The 15,951-nt window shown below is 39.7% G+C and overlaps 1 long non-coding RNA gene across 1 annotated transcript; it reads left to right on the top strand.

Annotated features, from left to right (window-relative positions):
- The first annotated feature begins 5 nt into the window (after positions 1-5).
- On the top strand, positions 6-15,717 carry LOC113986412. Its single transcript, XR_003540175.2, has 3 exons — positions 6-196; positions 3,387-3,507; positions 15,169-15,717. It is a non-coding gene; the product is annotated as an uncharacterized LOC113986412 (long non-coding RNA).
- Positions 15,718-15,951: the final 234 nt, after the last annotated feature.

The following is a 15,951-nucleotide window of genomic DNA, read 5'->3' as shown; positions in this document are numbered from 1 at the left end:
TAACGGACGGCGGGTAACGCCCGGCCCGCGCCACCCCCGCGCCCGCCCCGCGCCCGCCCCGCCGGCAGCGCGGGCCCTCCGCGCATCCCCCCCGGGGAGGGCTGCCCTCAGTGCCACCGCCAGCATCCCCGGCATTCGCCGGCATTCCTGGCGCCCGCCCCTTTGCCGCCAAATGGGAATTACACAGGAACTGCAGGTGAGAAAAGGAATTATATGCAAATCGGAAAGAAGTGAGAACGGCCGGTTGTGCGGCTCTGCATCTGAATATCACGTAGTGACAGGAGAAGGGGTAATGGCTTCAAACTGACTACGTATTAGGAAAAAATATTAGGAAAAAAATATTTTTCCTTTCTTTACTATGAGGGTGGCAAAGCACTGAAACAGGTTGCACAGAGAAGTTGTGGATGCCCTATCCATGGAAGGGGCCAATGGATGCCCCATTGTTGGATGGGGCTCGTGTCAGGGGTGTTGGAACTACGTGATCTTTAGGATCCCTCCCAACTCCAGCCATTCTGTGATTCCATGATTCTGTGATCACAAGTGCCATCTTATAGGTTTTGCATGCCTTTAAAATGTTACTTTCAGAGTTTTCAACAAGAATACCATAACCTCCCATAATTCATAGAATCATAGAATCAACTGGGTTGGAAAAGACCTCCGAGATCACCAAGTCCAACCCTTGGATCCAACACCACTGTGGTTACTTGATCATGGCACTAGGTGCCACATCCAGTCTCACCTTAAAAATCTCCAGGGACCATGAATCCATCACCTCCTTAGGCAGCCCATTCCAATGTCTGATTACTGTAAAAATTTATTCCTGATATCCAACCTAAACCTCCCCTGGCAGAGCTTGAGACCGTGCCCTCTTGTCCTACTGCTGGTTGCCTGGGAGAAGAGACCAACACCCATCTGGCTACAACCTTCTTTCAGGTAGCTGTAGAGAGTGATGAGGTCTCCTCTGAGCCTCCTTTTCTCCAGGCTGAACAACCCCAGCTCCCTCAGCCTCTCCTCATAGGACTTGTGCTCAAGTCCCTTCACCAGCCTCGTTGCTCTTCTCTGGACCTGCTCCAGCCCCTCAATATCCTTTCTGAACTGAGGGGCCCAGAACTGGACACAGTACTTGAGGTGTGGCCTCACCAGGGCTGAGTACAGAGGAAGAATCACTTCCCCGGTCCTGCTGGCCACACTGTTCCTGATATAGGCCAGGATGCCGTTGGCCTTCTTGGCCACCTGGGCACACTGCTGGCTCATGTTCAGCTTCCTGTGTATCCAAACTCCCAGGTCCCTTTCTGCCTGGCTGCTCTCCAGCCACTCTGTGCCCAGCCTGTAGCACTGCAGGGGGTTGTTGTGGCCACAGTGCAGGACCCGGCACCTGGCCTTGTTGCACCTCATCCCGTTGGAATCAGACCATCTCTCCAGCTTGTCCAGGTCTCTCTGAAGAAAATAGTTTAATTTCTCTTTGATGCAGATAGATGAAAGGTCTGTCTGCTCTGCTGAAACCCTGTAAGCACTTTTCCATTGCAAGTATCCACTATGCAAAATGAGCTTTGCTGCCATGTGACTGATGAACATAAATTATGTATGGCTGGAGCATCTAAAAGCTTACTAGTGGATGGCTTTGGGTTACATCAGAGCTCAGCTTCTCAGAAACTCCCACGGCTCCCTCCTGTTAATTAACTTCCTGAAAGCCCGCATATGAGACAGACTGGCTTGCTTGCTTTGTAATGACGAGATGACCAAAGCCAACACGTCAGTAGGCAGCAGTATTAAAGCGGGAAGGAGGGGATGGACACGGACTTGGGGTCACAACACCAGGAAAGGGAATTTAGGGAAGAAGATTGCTGGTTTTCTAGTGCCTCAAAGTAGCTTGCTTTTGAGGAGCAGTGCACACAGATATCATGTATAATACATGTTGCTCTTAATCTGTGAAGCCTCATGCTGTGTTGAAAACCATATGGGAAGATGCTGTTCACTCAAGGGCCCCTGAACCAAAGCCTTTAAAATTATTTCTGCCCAAAGCACAGGTTAGTATACGCACTGTAACCAATACAATCTGTCACCAATAATTGTACTTAATAACCGATTGTGTAAGCTTCCCTCAGGAGATGCAGTTCTTGTTCTTTTATGTCCATGGTCTACTGATCCCCTCTGTGGGACATTTAACTTACACAGCAGATACTCCTGCAAATACTGTAAAGTGAAAGCTTTCTCAGGTTAAACTAGCTATTGTAAGAATGGGCAGCAGTGATATTGCAGCAACTGTAAGACTTGTGTGGTGTTGTCATCCAAGTACTCACAGAGCTTCTGTGCTAGGGCTTGCAGTAGATACTGCCTGACACGCTCATGTCCAATTCGGGTGTACCTGTCCATACTGCACTGAGAGCAGTCTCCTCCACTTAATCCACCTTAGGAACAGGAAAACTCAGCTCCAGTTTCCAATAACTGGATTGCTTATGTTTGCATGTGCTTCTGAGTCCTGGTCATAGTTCTCAGGGGTCATGACCAACAACTGACTTTTTGGGACTATCTGAAACTCTACAAAGTTAGTGAAGCTCCCTAGGCCTGATGCCTGAGCAGGAAAAAAAGACCCAAAAAACATTTACAACTTATCTAAAACTGAAAAATGATAAATGGACTATTTCTGTGGTAACAGATTAAAACAAAGGAAGTCACACAGATTAGAAATTCTCTGGACTACACCTAATACTCAGAAAGGTCTTGATGAGAGGAAGCAAAAGATGCACAAAAAACCTGTCCAGTTACTGTCGATGGCTTGAGAGATATAAGGTCACAGAACTTCTCTTGCCCAATTTCCGGATAATGAGATGGATAGATCTGTGTACCGTTCAAATCTTGACACTACTTCTATTTGATTAGGCTCTTCCCATTTTTTTCAGAAAATAACTCTTTAACCTTTCAGATAATTTTAACACTTGCTTTTTTGAGGGGGGTGGGGAGGGAAGAGGGCAGGGATGGAAGGGAGATTCTGACTTGAAATGCTAGACTGCTAGTAGAATTTGACTGAAAACCTGAAATCTGCTTCTTCAATTTAATCCAGTCAGATTGGGCTGGGTGGATGTACATTAGGTCAAGTTGTAGAAAGTCTTTATTCTTGCATAAGTTGAAAGTTGCAAAGCTCTTTATTGCTGTCAAGGACATACTCCTTGTGCAAAATTAAAGAGTATTTAATGAACATGCACTTTGACTGAAAAAAAGTTGGACCTAAAATTAGAAGTATGGTTGAACTGACTAAAGAGGTGCTAAAGAAGCTCCCTTCCTCTGACTTTTATCCATAACTAGCACAAATTTAAACCAAACTCTGAGGTAACAAACATCTCCAAAACATTGTAAGGAGTGTCTTTAGCATAAAATTGCCTCTTCAGATTACTGCCTCTGCTCAGCCCCCCATTCAAGAGAGGATTTGGATACCTTGTGAGAGTTGGATGGCTTGTGAGGTAAACAGATCATGTAAGAGCTTTTGCTGCTAACAGCTGTTCTGTAAAGGTAAGTGCTGATGTCTCTCAGATATTTACAGTTTTTTAAAATAAGTGCTTTGTAAGATTTTTAATGCTTAAGCTAAAGTATGTATAAAACAGTCACGAAGGCAAGTGAATCCACTACAGCTTCCACTACCAGCAGCAATGAAAATATGTGACTGTAGTAAATTGTATGTTCCTCTAGAGTTGAAAAGAACTCTGTGGTATTTATTTCATTTATTCTCATGTAGAAAGGAATGGGTAAAAGAGGTTGAAAAGTCAAATCAAAAAACCAAATCTTTCCCTGACACCACCAAACCAAGGTCCTGGAGAAGCATACCATTATATTTTCAATATGAAAAGTTAAAAGAATTGGGTCAGTGTTAGTTTAAGAGTCCTGGTGGACCAAGGTAAACACCCCTATTTGGGAAATGAACCAGTACATTTTGTTGGTTTGGCTTTTGTTTGGTTTTTTTTTGTCTCTACTAGTTGACCTACCAGGGACAAAATTGCATATGTGCAAAGGTTTACTCTTTTTTCTTTCTTCAAGATCTGAATAATGCCAATGACCAGGCATTACCTCAAACCAATCAGCTTACTGTGAGCAGAGATGTTCAGAGTCCTAGTTATCTTTCAAACTTTAGTTTAAAATATATCACTTGAAAGAATTAAAAAAATACGAAAGGTTATATACGGTTGTGTCACAACGTTTGAAGCAGCAGCAAAACCAAAACAGGATTGCAACCACCTTCTCCTTGAATATAGTGCTTTGACATTATAGGAAACTGTCTTTCACAAGCCACACTCTTTGACATGAATGCACATGAGGAAGAAGAAGGCTCCTCTCCTAAGTGCCTATGGCATGTGAACTCTTTTGCAGATGAAAATCCAGTTCAGCAAAGCTTGTCAGCATGTGTGTAAGACTGCTTCATTTCAGCAAAGCATTTATGAATGCACTTACATTTAAACATGTACTTAGCTGAATTGTTTTGGTGAGTGGCGATTGATGGCTGAATTGAGGCATTAAACATTAATGATGGAGCTGGAAACACAAAATAGTATGTAAATTGGGATGTGTCATGTTGGGACTAGAATAAACTGATTCAAACACTGCAATCATTGCATGATTAAGATCTCTTGAAAGATGTGAAGCCATTAGAAAGTCTTAGAACCTGGTGATTTGAGAAGGGGCACAATCACTGCCAATCATTCAGTCCTCACCTCATCTTATCTCAAATCACTTGGTTTTGGAGTGTTTGGTGGGGAGACTGGGTGGAAATCTCTTCCGCTTAGAAACTGAAACACTTAAATTTCTGTTGGTACAACATTAATTTTAGATGTTGCCCAGGACTCTGTCATCTATTGATCTCCTTTTAATCAGGATGAAAAATGAATTCTTTGACTTCTTTTGGTCCAGTCACAAGTGGTAGCAGGGTCTATCTGAGCAGCTCTGTCCCTCTAGTCTGTAGAGATTCTGATGTGAACACTTCCCATGGAGCCCTGCTGGTCACCCTTTGTGCTCCTGTACAGGCAGTGCCTCTAGGAAGGTGACCATGGAGCTGAGGACTGACCATATGCTGATGATACCTGCTCTTTATATTTCCCTCCCTTTAGACCTGCTCAGGGCATCCAAACACTTTAGACAGTGAGTTGTGAAGATGGAGATATGGATAAAAGCCTATCTGTCCAGAAGACACTGAGCTAATGCTTGCAGAAGAAAGAAACTGCTTTATTTCTGCTTGGCAGAAGATGCTGTATTTGCTCCTCCAAGTATAAGTAGTAATATATTAGGCTTCCCAGATACATTCTTTTTGTGGTTTTGTTTTCTAATTTTGGATGCACGCTTTCTGTTAAGTTATCTTTCTGTTTATTGGACAATCTGTTATTATAGCTGTGCTATAAACTCTGAAACACTGATGCTAGTTTTGCATGTTACAGCAATTTGAACAGAAACAAAATATTTTTTTCTGTACAATAAAAGCAGTGGTGCATCATAGAGAGAAGCTCTCCCTATCTCAGGAGCTAGTGGATCAAACAGCAGCTCTGACATGAGGTCCTGTGCCTGATTTGCAGACCACATGCAAATACCCCTGGACTGTATTTGAGCATCAGGAATGTTTTCACAGTGGATCAATTAGTTTTGTAGGAAGGAAAGGCACTAAGGGCAGCTTTGAAATACGCTCAAGGTAAAGTCCAGCCACAAAACTTTTGAAAAGAGAGAAAACATCTCCCTCTTCCACCAGCATAAATACAAACTTTACAGTGAAAAGAGATGCTTGCTTTTTGGGGCTTTTTTTAATTAAAATAACAGGTAAAAATGTTTCACTTAAATAGCTACATTAACCAATAATTTTCTTGAAATTATTTGTTGAAAGATTCAGCATAAGGTTGACATAAGTAAATGACAATGCAGTTAACAATCTCCTCTGAAAGTAACTTTTATTGTAACAAATAGAAATCCTGTCTCTATAGTTCTTTGAAGGTAAAGTGTGTGTTACATGAGTGATGTAGTTTTATTTATGTAGTTTTACTTTTTGTTTATTTCCAACCTTTTGAATATCTTAGACCAAAGCGGCACGTGAAAGAAATATTTTCTGCGTATACTGTCAGGGGTGAGATAATTAAAACTGTATACAGTCCTGTATTCCTATTATTCTTTTAAAAATCTTGTTTTATCCTTCAGTCTAGAAAATGAAGCAGGAGATAGCATGATTTATGCCTTGCTTATAGTTACATAACTGATATTCTCATATAATATTTTATCTCAGATTACCAATAGATTCAAGAGAGAGAGAAAACACCCTAACAGACTTAATAAGCCTTACCCTATAATCACTGTAGGAACAACGAAACCTGAAGTACCAGGACCCACCAGAGTTGTTCAGATCCACCAGGACCCTGCTTTGAGCAGGGAAGTGAACTAGACAACCTCCAGACATTTCTGACAACCTAATTTATTCCATGATTGCTGCATGGTCTCTTTCTTAATTGAATCTGAAGCATTTACGACTTGTCTATGTTTGGCTTTTGTTCAAATAAGTATAACATTCATTTATGTTGCTAACAGTAGCATTGCTCTAGCTGCAGCAGTGTAATATATAGCCAAGACAAAAATTTTATAAAAAATATTATCTTTTTCTTGGGCGAGTTGATGCAGCTAGATTACATATAGATACTGTGGGCCCACACAGATTGTGTTGGATCTGAAGCTAGCAGCAAACACGTGCCTGATAGAGGTTGGGAATGATTACTCTGGTAGAATGAAATTGTGTTTCTTTTTCCCAATTTAGCAAATTAGAGTAGACTGGTATGGTTTATAAGGACAAGATGTCTGCTATATCAATTGACACACCCTGTTTCCATTGGAATAAATTACAAAATCAACCTTTGTGAAACCTTGGATACAAATTTCCCCTCTGAGGCGCTTGAGTGTTTATACTCTGACCTCACATCTTTGCATTGACACGAAGGAACTCTGGGGTGGTTGGATTATGGGTTTCTGGACTGATCAACATCCTTGATTTATGGTCCTGATTTGCGATCCTGATTTTGAACTACACTCCATCATTTCTGACACTTACAAATACATTCCTTCCTGCTAAGTGCTCCTCAGATGGCTTACAGAAGTATTTCCACCACTGCATACTTCTTATTTTGACTCTGTGCTATTTGTAACATGGGACTGGCCCTCTGGTTGGTACTGTTGGGAGTTTTGCACGAGCGAGGACTAGAGCTGAGTGAATACATACCCTAAATATTTATTTGCATTCAAAAGGGAGCTTATATTTAACTGTGGTTGTAAGCCTTTCATATTTATTTTCTATGAATATGCGATCAAGCGACCTTTACTAGCATAATACTTGTCTGAGAATTTCTATGTGATTTACTCATGGGAGGCAAACATTTAATTCAAATGTTGGGTCACCAAAAGGCAGATCAGAATTTTCTATTGACATTGTTTTGATTACTTATTAAAATTAAATGTTATGATCCTTGTGGATAAAGGAAAGAAAAATTATGCAATATTATAGTCAGTGGCACAATAAACACATTCTACTTGTTAATTTAAAAAACTGTATCAATATAGGTCAAAAGATATATGGGGCATAAATTAATTTTGCTTGACTTATTGCAGAAGATACATTTGCAGTTGAAAATTTCAATCAGATCACAAAGTTCAGAAATGCGATGATCTGCAGACCTACAATTATTCACTGAAGTATTTCATTAACAATTTTATAACAAGCACATTTTAAATATGATCTGCAGATCTACAAGTGATTCAACGTAAAATATGCCAAAGAAAATCTTCTAGTAAGAACAGCATGTGTGAGTTAGAGATACAGGATGTGGTTGCTTAGTTACTAATCAGGAGTCCACCTGGAGAGCACAGAGCCTCTGCACTTCAGAGTATGGAGATAGGTTTTGCCCTTTGTTTTTGTCTGGCACTACTGCTGAATGTTAAAATCTAAAATGTGTAACCAGGCAACTTTAATGGACAGTGACTCCACTCTGGCGACCTCATTGCTACTGCAGCCAGTGGCAGTGTGACCTTCCTTCCATCAGGGAAGATAGAACCATGGCAAAAATTATAGCCAAAACTTCATTTTAAGAGACATTTTAGAGAATGTACCTTGGATATTTTTCTCTCAAATGCCATCCTACTGCACTCAGATAGACAAATCACAAAGCTTTGTTATCTGTTTTAGTATTTTCAATATATCCTTGGATTATTTTTAATAATAATAGGGTTCATAAAACCCTAAAAAATCATTAACCAATAGTATTTAAAATTATTTTTCCCTTGAATCTCATTCTTGACAGAAATGGTGTTTAACAAGATTCTGCAAGGTTTCTGCAGTTTGCCAAAATTTGTTTTTAAAAGAAAATATACTTTCTACTGCTGCTTTTGAGTTCAGACAAGCTTAGTAACTTCCAGAAGATATGAAAATGGAAAGCTGTCAGACTAATCATAATAAAATTTCTTTGTGAGTGGGGATGGTTCTTGAGAATTTCTTAGTCTACAATGTTCCTCATGCAAGTGACAGAGGTTCAGCTTTCTGCATGTTTCAAACTTGCAGTAATACTTACTGTCTCCCCAAAATGCAGTCTTATTTTGAAAATGTAACTGAATTATTTTTGCCAAAAATGTGGAGATAAATTATTAATAGCAAATGCATATTGCTGATTTTTTTTTCTGTTTAGCCAAAATGCATTTTTACACAACTACACTTATGACCAAATAATTTCTCTCATTACTTGTTGTAATATACCTTTTTGTGAATATAGAAATGTTGTAAAATTCAACCCGCACAAAATAATTTGGTTCTGAATTTAAAACTTTTTTAAACTTTTGGAACTGATTATAAGAAACTTTAAGAATTCAGTGCAAGACAAATCGTTCCTCTTCATCATCCTCATATTTGTCTGTTTAACAAGTTTAAAATTCCAAATGGGGATTCCTAACCTGCTGTACAAAAGAAACTTATTTTTCCAAACATGCTGTATAATAAGGAAAACCTAGGCAAAATTTAAAGATTTGCTCACTTTTAAGGTACAGTCCTGTATCTTGCAGGTATGTCTTACTATTTCAGTGCATTCAAATATGATAAAATAACATCTGTATTACAATTCTGAAATGTTTTTGACAGATGACAAAAATTAGTTGAAAAAGTTGAAGAATCAGTTGAAGAATTTCAGCTATACAGCTTTCAAGATTCTTAATTTTATCTGAGTTCTTCTTTATGTTATGCAATGAGCTGGGCAATTACTCATCCGTTAGAGTTCCTATTATTGAATAGCATAGCCTCAAAATTAAAATTCATAAATTATGCTATATTTTTAAAATTCAAATGTTCAATTTTACTGTATATTTTAAATTTTCAAATATTTATAATGTATTTTCACCGCTGTCTTGAAAATAATCAGGAATACAATAGATTATTCCCCTTTTCAACTGTGCAAGAATAATTTCCATGATTTGAAGCCTTAGGGGCCATAGGGAAAAATATTTTTAAATCAAATCTTTAATGGTTTTCATGATTGAAAGAAATGCTAACATATTGTTGGGAATGCATAAAATTTTTGTTTTGGAAGATACACAGTTTTGACTAAGAGTGTATCTTGGAAAACAGCATGATTTAATTTGCCATTACAGTCAAGTGATCTACATGAATGACTTAGATAATCTTATGATATACTTTTTTATGCTTCTGCAGCTGTCATCTTGTCTTTTTCCAATTTTCATATTTCTTAGCTACAAAGCAGATCTCAAACACTTTGTAGAAGTTACTGTGGAATTATTTTATCACTCGCACCATTTATATGCATTAGTGTACTGAAGGATGCAACTAGTTAACAAACCTGTGCACAAATTGCAGTAAGTGTTGTATCGAGCTATGTACAGTAATTTCTTAACAAATTCTAGAAAGTACAGAACATCTTTTTTGAGTTTGCATCTTAATGGCAGGTCACTGTCACAGTTACAGCCACAGTTTGTAGAAATGTAGCTTGATCAAGTAAAAATACATAAATAATACATAAAGCCCACCTTACTGTGGCATTACTTGCCTATGTAATACCAATTTTTCATGCCTAAAACTCAGATGCTGTTTTCCTTACAGTTAATATTTACCTATGTGAAAATGCACGGGAAGGACCTCTGGCCATAATCTGACTCCCTACTGACATGGGAGCTGGAGGTATGCATCTGCATCCCCTTGTTTTCTTCCCCATTGCGTGGAGGCACAGAAGGCAGACTGGCCAGGATAGGGTCACTCCAGCAGCTGAACAATTAAGGGACCATGAAGTACCTGGCAGGTGAGCCTCAGCTGCTCCAGAGAAGTGAATCTTCATAAGTCTTTCTTCTCTGACCTTTGGCTTACTCTCATGGGTTCTTTCATTTCAATTTTAATTAGAGCCTATGGTAAAGGGGCATATCCACCCCAGTTTTTCTGAAGGAATCTTCCAGTCTTGAAACCCTCAACCACCTGTTGCCATCCAAATTACTTTTCCCTCACCTCTCTCCTATTTCATCTTGGGGCTTCCTTCAGCTGCCCTCTTTCATTAGCAGTTCCTAGCATACAAGCAGCATAATACAACAAAACCATATCAAGATGAAACCTCCTTTCATGCAGGCTGCTGAATCCTGGCTGGGAATTAACAAGAACATACAGTAAGGGTTCTCCTGAGCAAAACCTGCAAACAGCGGGCTACCCTGATCAGTCGAAACACTGAAAAATTGGAGTGAAACACACCCGAAGCCATTGGCAGTAGTGTTATTTCTTGTACATCTTCACCTTAGCTGGGTTAAAAGAGTTCAAGCGATGGTCAGAGCAATGTCATATTTTAACAGTCAAAAAACAAAGCCACATTTACAGTTCTTACTTCAGGTGAGCACAGTCTTAGAATTACATAAAAAGACAAATGTTTGGAGTTTTTTAATGCTGTGATTAATTATTGTTGAAATGTTAATTTTCTTTTGGCCAAATTCTACTTTTAAAATGAGATTTAATCAAGAGTTACTGTGGTTAGTGTTACTCTGTACAGGTTTGGTTGATTGCTTCAGTTTTCTTCTTGCTCATGCAAAAATTAATGCAATAAGACATGACTCTTAAATTAAAGAGTGGATTATCACCTTCAGGGAGAAGTCAAAGGATTTAGGAAGAACTTCAAATAAGGAATGGATGAACACATTAATGACAAAGGGGTTAGCATTCACTGTCTGCTCGGTTGAAAGAGAGGAAGATCATTTGAGTGTGTGTACGACAAAGCTTTTTCGGTTTCCTGAAACCAAATTTATTAACTATTAGTCTATGCTAAAAACCCTTAACCCTTTGATAAAAGGTTGGGAAATAAAATGTGCATGTTAAATGTAAAGTAATTTTTCATTATTAGTAGTATTATTAAATGTGGTATTTTGCCCTGTTTGTTTTTGTTGGGTAGGTAGCTGCTCGTGTTCTGCCAGTTAATCCTGTTCTTTTGTGTATTTTAATTATAAAGCACCGAATAAGGTGGTGACTGCTTCTAATAAATTAAAAATACCTAAATAAATAGAGAGGTGGTGTTGTCTATTAGGCACAATATGCAGGTTTGGTTAAAAACAGTCAAGTCTGAGCTATCAAAGGAGCTTCTGCAGTTTAACAGAGATATAAGACATTTGCTTTCAGCTCTAGTAGAAATACCTGAAGCATACGGACCTGGGAAGTTCTGTTCATGGACAGAAATAATCACCTCACACAACATCAGATTTTGTCTGTTCAGCCAGCATAAATACTGTTGTGAATTCTACATGTGACAGTGAAAAGCATTTTGCAGACTTGTGAAATTTTTACCTTTTCAGCTCAGTGTGGTTTAACCACACTCGTCGTAGCTCGGAAAAGAACAAGCTACTTGGGCATTTCCCCAGAAGCAGTTGGTTCATATGCCTCTGAAACAGAGAGGATAAAATGCTGGGGCTGTGGCCAGTTTCAATGCTTGCCTCATCAGTGGTGCACCAGTCACCCTGCAAAGCCAATGCAATGTAGCTTTTAGTCACAGGTGCTTACACTAACTTCTGATAGTCTGAAACAGCTGGAACTTGCCCTGATTTTTTAAGCAGGCCCTTATAATAGTCCTTATGTTAGTACACAGAGCTCAGCAACTCTTAGAGGCTGGGTTTAACCAGCACTTCTGGGTAAGATCTCAGCAAAATTTGGATTGTTTCATGTATGAGCCCATATGGAAACTGAGATCTTTAGAAACACTTGTCATCATTATCTAAGTGGGACTTTATCATTCTACATCAGTGTAACCTTTCTGGGGACCTCATCATCGGTGAAAGTACTGAGCAGGGGAGAAAAAAAGGATCAGGAGATGTACTACAGTAACCCCTTACTAGTGAATGAATGCACACTCATGCATACTTCAGCTATCTGCTTTGATATCCAAATACAATAGAGCTATAGACTAGGCTCAGAATTTGACCTTCAATATCTTACTGCCACGGCATTTATTCGTCAACTGGTTTCTTTAGTCTTAGGCTCTTTTTGTGCTAAGTACTGAAGGAATCTGGTAACCCCTGCTGTGCCGGAGGAGATTGTCCCTGTAGAGTGACAATGGTGTAAAACTGGCAAACCTGAGCCTGACATGTAATGACATTGCCTGCTAATCCTTCTTCATCAACAGAATCCAAGCTTTACTAAACTGCTTTAGTGATGGGATAATGTTTACTTCTGTCTGTCAAGGCCTCCTTTTCAATGGAGGTATAAAAGGGATCTTATAAAATCTATTCCCTCTTGGTCATGAAATATTTTATTATGTTGTGGCGCACAGGTTGTACAGCTGAGAGCATAACAATTTGTGCACAGAACTACGTCAGAAAAAACATTTCTGCTGCTCTTCTGCACATTCCTATCTGCCTTTTATATCACTGTTTATATTTGATATTATGAAATACATCCTTCTGCATGCTGGTTGTAGTTCAAAGATTATTTGAAGGGAGTATCTCTTGAGGGTCATTTTGCTTGCTCAAGCCTTTGTAGTACTTGAAATGCAAAGATTTATGGTTTTTTTTGCTCTGTCCCTCACGTACATATATATACATATATGTATCTATTTCAAATTGGCTGACTAAAGTAACCAGTACAGAGGAATCCCCATCCTAAGAACAGTATCTTCAGCTGTATTCATAGCTTCAGTCAACACTTTTGTTTTGAGACCAGAATATAAACACAAAATTAAGGAGCAGGAAGTATTTTTTTTTCTTGCTTTCAAAAAACTATACTGACCTGTGTTCCTTTGCTGCATACTGAAAGCCCAGCCACCTATAGAACATGATACCACAGCTTTGAGCACAAGAAATTAATTCAGCAAAAACGAGGCCCTGATGACTCTATGATCAATTCTCTTGATCCCTTCCCCTTTAACAGTAGCGATAAAATGAGGATGTATTTTGGGAGCCTGCATAGAACTGGACCAGATACCCAGGGTTTTAAAAAGAGAAAAGAGCACTCCCCTTTTACGTAACAATCTAAAACTGTTTTAACATCTCTGAATGGTTTCTCCGTCCTCTGCCAAACGATTTTCAGATTGCAAGTGGTTACCTTTTCTTGTGCCTTTTGGTCACACCTGCATTGACATTATACAGCAGCACATGTGAAAAAAACTTTGTCACCATACCTTAACATTACATGTATTTGAGCACAGCACTGGCTGTGCTCTTTAGTGTGTTTTATTGAAATCCATGCACTGAACATCATGACAACTGTGCCATGAGTGATGTGCTTTCTCTCCCATCCCTTCCCCAAGCTGCAAGTCACACCTACAGTGTACTTCTTTGTTTTGGCAGAAGTTTCATTTTAAATGCACATGCTGCTATTTATATACAGTAGAAAAAGTGAGGGTTAAAGCAGAGGTCTTGGACGTGACACAAGAGATGCAGGCTTGTAATGTTCATAGTCTCTAGGGGAGTTCATTCCCCATAAGATGAGGTTTGCCACTATAAGAAGTTCTCTTCCAAGTGAGGAGCAAAGCTGGTCATCACAGTCTTTGCACAGGAACTTGAAATTAATTTGGGACCCACACCACTGCATTGGAGACAATAGACTTGGGCTGGACGCAACATTGTATGAAAACACTAAGAAGGTACTTGTCCTAATCTGTTCTGGTAAGAAGGAATGTTGCAGCCTTGTACTTGCTGGAATTTCCTACAGGCTCATGACTTCTTGCTCCTATACATGGCACTGTTTTAGTCTAGACAAGAGTTGACAAAAGCTTGTATAATGGGGAACAGGTCATCATCTGTTAGAATAGGGAGGAAGTGTCCTGGAACTGAAAATGGTGGGGTGTGGTAGGAAGCAAGAGCTTCTCATCTGTCAGGAGCCCTGGAGCTCTGCAAGTAGCTGACCCACTGTGCCAGTTGTGGTTTGGTAATTTCAACCAAAGTCTACAGGAAAGTCCCTGGAGCTCTTCCCTTCACACAATACTGTAACATCTTTCTATTATAGGTCTCACTTGTAACTAACTCCATTTGCTCTGCTCAAGACTTGGGAATAAGCTGATGGCAACGATACTGTTGTGGAGAACTATAATAATTTTATGTAAATGACATACTGCTGACATACAAGTCCAGTTTGGTAGTGTCCACATATGGAACTGGATAAAGCTGTAAAGTGCACTGGCTTTTGGGGGAACGCAAAAAAAAAAAAATAGGGCCAAATGACAGAGGTGCAGTTTCACACCAATACACAGATGACGCATCTTGCAGGGAACAGCTTATACTATTTTGGTGCAACCAGGACTCTTGTTACTTCCCTAAGTTAGAGTAACAGCATCTCATTGCTGACAGTATCAGCACAGACTCACAGAGGAGAGGAATGGTTGTCTGCTTAAAAGGTACTGATGGAAACCGGTTTAACTACACAAGGGTGGCCATTCTGTGACTCTTGTGAACAGCCTGACACTGTTCCTATGCTGGGTTATATCATATGACAGACTTCAAGGCTGTGCCAACATAAGGATGCTGAGTAATTGGCTTCTCGGTTGCAGGAGGAATGCTGCCAGCTGAGGTTCCCTAGGTTAGGCTGACTTAGAATCTAAACTGTTTCTATCCTATGTGTTGTCTTGAATCCAGACTAGGGCAAAGTTAGGACCCAATTTCTGTTAGATGAGCCTGTAGATGACTTCTGACTAACTTCTTTCATTTGTTTAGGTGTGAAAATCTTGATGCTCTGCATTAGCTGGATAGAAAGGATGTACCCGAATTGACTACATTACTCTGTGCTTGAAGAGCAAAGGCAAGATTTCTTCTTCAACACTGCATTGCCAGTCCTGGTTGCCAGTGGTGCCAGTTCTCCTTCACCCATGGGAAGAAGAGACAGGGAGAAGGACCAAAGTTTTGCAAAACTACAAGGATTCACTACTGCCTCCAGTGGGGATGGTGGTATGTAGGTTGGCCTGGCTAGAATCAATTACCGTAGCTCCAGTATCACAAGGAGCATGGGAAGAGAAAAACTGGCCTTAAAAACCAGTCGCACAAAGAAGCAAATCTGTAGAAGACACTGCTAAGGAGTGAAAGCAAACCTCAGCAGGCTTGTTGTGCCTGGGAGTTGTCCTTGAGGAAAAAAAATGTATTCATACATCATATTGGACATTTTCAAGCTGGATTTGTCATTGCCCCCATGAAGTGGCTCTACTTGTCAAATAGGTCCCTCCCCTTCCCCACTCATATGAAATATAATGGATAAGCAATCAAAACTCATGTGGCATACAGAGAAATGCATTAGTTAAGTTGTGCTTTCTGAAGGAATCAAATGACCATGTGGTCACGTCATGAGGGTGTAATCAAAGGGGTACAGTGATGGTACTGCTCCACAGCCATCTTCAAAGGGAGCTTTTTTGGCTGGGATTTCTACCTCAGTCTCAACTTACTTTTTCCTAAAAGGGATGACAGCTCTGCAGAATGCTGAGAGATTCCTATGACCATTAAATGACA

Source organism: Pipra filicauda, unplaced genomic scaffold (genome assembly GCF_003945595.2).
Source record: "Pipra filicauda isolate LSUMZ 115617 unplaced genomic scaffold, ASM394559v2 scaffold83_size3615187_pilon, whole genome shotgun sequence".
Classification (NCBI taxonomy): Eukaryota; Metazoa; Chordata; class Aves; order Passeriformes; family Pipridae; genus Pipra; species Pipra filicauda.
This window is presented reverse-complemented; position numbering and strand designations above follow the sequence as displayed.